At 32.7% G+C, this 3,510-nt stretch overlaps 1 long non-coding RNA gene across 2 annotated transcripts; it reads right to left on the bottom strand.

Annotated features, from left to right (window-relative positions):
- LOC141661818 (uncharacterized) lies at positions 1–2,654 on the bottom strand. Of its 2 annotated transcripts, none has more exons than XR_012550142.1 (6): positions 2,560–2,654; positions 2,383–2,439; positions 2,124–2,183; positions 1,721–2,027; positions 776–1,058; positions 1–297 (listed from the first exon to the last, which is right to left on the bottom strand). It is a non-coding gene; the product is annotated as an uncharacterized LOC141661818 (long non-coding RNA). The 2 variants fall into 2 exon arrangements; XR_012550143.1 differs by having other exon boundaries at positions 1,890–2,027; positions 2,560–2,652.
- Between the last annotated feature and the right edge of the window lie 856 nt (positions 2,655–3,510).

Below are 3,510 nucleotides of genomic sequence, written 5' to 3'. Positions count from 1 at the left end.
TACAGTATATCCGGCAACAGAGATAAACTTGAACCCGTGTAAAAATGATTCCAGCCTTTAATGTTATTAGTAAATCCAAAGAGTTTACAGAGGATAAAAAACTATTTTATCTTATTTTTTCTATCTTATCATTTGAATTTGATGATACAACAAACTTATTGATGCAGTACAAGGAGCAAGGAATGTATCCTTCTACATCTTGGATGGAGGATTATTCGAGCTCCTTCCTGCTATAAATTCCTGCATTTTCTTAAACTGCTCCTTCGTCATTCCACTATAGTCGTCATGAGCCCTCTCCTAAAAAACACAACATGAACAGACAACGAGAATTTAACTACTATTACATTAACAAAAATAGAACTAACATCACCAATCTACTAATAGAAATAAGTTTCCCTGAACAATCACAGTGCAAACCTTCTTGTGTGACAGTTTTCATTTTAAGCCTAACTATGGGATTCGAGTACTATTAAGAAGTGGGAATAGGCAATAGGTTACATGAAGATGTCATCAAGAAAATCATCATCTTAGGGTTTACAAAATACATCAAAGAATGCATCAATTGAATAATCCACCCCAACAAACCAGCAATAATGCATTAGTATATTCACTCTTATATGGTTCAGAAGCATAGGCTGTATTGTGCACTTGTGCAGTATAAACATTGTTTAAGCACCAGCTAATAGTTTGTGTTAATTAATGGAGGGTAACTCAATCCTGGAATATTCAAAGGAAGACGATGCAAACATAGGAAGCAATGGCACAAAATCATTACCTTCTATAATGCAAGTGCATGTTCCAGGTTTCTCTTCAGACCATCATTGATAACTGCTTTGTACCTGAGAACTAAGTCTTGATTGTTTTTTATTATGGCTTGAGCAAATTCTTGGGCTGTTTACATCAACTCATTTCCTTCCACAATATGATTCACCAAGCCCCACCTCTCAGCTTGGTCTGTAGTTACGGGCATGGCTGTTAGGGACACTTCACGAGCTCTGTTAGGTCCTATCACTCTGGAAAGCTTTTGAGACAGACCCCATGATGGAAAAATCCCAAACCTGAAATTTGGGAAGTCAATTATCCGTCTTTATGGATATTGGGAACTGGGAACAAATTTTAAATGACAATAATCTCATTAGGAAATGATCATACTTAGTACAATTGTACTTCCACCGTAAAAATATGTGAAGATAAGTTTAATGCTTAAGAAGGAAATGTATCTAACAACCGACTATAATGCTGCAAAGATACTACTTTGCACTCAAATAATAACAGCAGCAGCTCAAACACACAAAAAATACGATGAAAATATATAGCAAACTCAGTCTATTAAACCTAACATTGTAAGGCCACAATAATAGAATATTGCATACAAAAGAGGAGCAAAGAAGCAACATATACATTGTTCTTATGTTAATAGGTTAACCACTTTCTTTGCTGATTTATTAGCCTTAGACTTGAGACTTGGCAGGCCCTTTCGGTGGAACTGCCACCTTCTTAGTTTTCTCTCATTAATCATACACAATCACTCACCACCAACTACTTAAGTTATATACTACCAAAACATAGTTGTTGAAAAATTTGATACATGTATAATACCTCTAAAGCTAAACAATAAAAACTTAAATATTCATATAATTTGAAATCGATAACTTTAAAGAACGAAAAATTTAGCAATCATCTATGATATTTAAAAGAAAAAACAAATTTCAGCACATACCGATATAGATGTATGGATACAGAACCAAAGATGTTCAAATTAAGAACCAGTATTAAACAACTTAGAGGAAATCTGAAAATTAATGGAGGTGGTCTGCACTCCACGGCCATTTGATTGGAATCTGCGAAGAAGACTGAAAATTGAAATAATATAATTTAATTAAGTTTACCCTTCTTATTCATTTTCGTGTTCGAGGAAGAGGGCAATGTTAGTTTCCCATGACAGAAAGATCCGACTTAACTCTTGTTTGGTATATAAGATTCCAGCTTAGGCAGGGAGTCGACTCTAAGTAACAATCATCACAAACCTTCAAAATAAAAAACAGAAGCAACAAACGATGCAAACAATCAAATACGGGATAAAATCAAAATAACGTTAAACTATTTTTCTCTTGCAAAAATACCTGTACCGACTATTGTAAATGAACCATCACACCTACAAAGCAACCTCTTTTTCTGTGATCCTACATCCAAAATGAATTTTATAAAATAGGAATAAAAAAAGAAAGTAAGAACCCAAAGCAAGACAAAAAATATGCATAATATATCCCGACGAAGTATTCAGAATGAAAATTGCATCCAGTTTGATCATTAGCAGGATCTTTATTGAGAGCTGACCAGTTAAGGAAGAAACTTGACATAATATGGATTCATTTGGCAAACCTTAGTTTATAGTGAGTAATGCAGCATAAAACACCAATAAAAGATTTCTTCCTCCTCCTAAAGAAGTTAAAATATTTAGTTGTAACCAGTAGGTTTTACATTACAAAATAATATATATTGTGCTAGAAAGTAAAGGTTTAAAAAGAATATAAATTGAACAATCATCATTTAACATACTCAATAGACAAAAATCTGTCTATCAGCCCGCCAATAAGTATCAATTGTTTATACAGGCAACCTGCATAGTGCACACAAAACAATGTAACAATGTGTACTTATAAAAAGAACCAAGCGAATCTTCCTTTATACTACAGAAGTTAACCAATTTATAGAGTGGATAAAAGACTACTAGTTATATTCTGTGTTAGGTCACACAACACTGTAGAAGGGGGTTGAATACAGTGTTTAATACAATCAAATCGATTTCGAACACAAGTAACAGTAAACAGATATATTCAATATAATAAACTCTGTTACAATGGAACTATTTTCTCTCAATGATGAATAAATATCACGAGAGCTGCTAGGTTACAATGTATGATCTTCTCGATAATGATAACATATATAGTGTAAACCTATGTCTGTGTTTATATAGTACACAGTTACAAGATAACTTCTAATTGATATGGAATATAATTCTGTCTCCTAAAATATATCAATCAGATATCTTATACAATTCTTTCAGTCCTTTAACTCTTTCCATGCATATCTTCTTTTGTATTAGTCTCGATCTTCTTTCCTGTAAATCAGCTTCCTTCCTTAACTGTAAGTCCTCCCGTACTTAAGTTCTGATATCTATCTTCTGATATTTATCTTCTGATAAGTAAATTCTGATATCCTTAAGTTTTGACTTACAGTGAGTACTGATTCCAGTAAGTACTGATATTTCCTGTTTGTTAAGATCTGAAAACTAAACATATGACATCTCAAATATATCTAACAATCTACCCCAACTTGTAAATTGTGTAAAAATATACAAGTTAATAGATTTGATGATGTCAAAAACATTTAAGTTCAAATGCAATGAGAGTTTAATAAGACTATTAACTACAACTTACAGTCCTTGCAGCTTTACCAATATCAATGGATCAATCTGAATCCATAATGATTCTTAAAAAAATCTTTTAC

This window comes from Apium graveolens, chromosome 5 (assembly GCF_009905375.1).
Source record: "Apium graveolens cultivar Ventura chromosome 5, ASM990537v1, whole genome shotgun sequence".
NCBI lineage: Eukaryota > Viridiplantae > Streptophyta > Magnoliopsida > Apiales > Apiaceae > Apium > Apium graveolens.
Note: the sequence above shows the minus strand (reverse complement) of the source record. Positions and strands in the feature narration are given on the sequence as shown.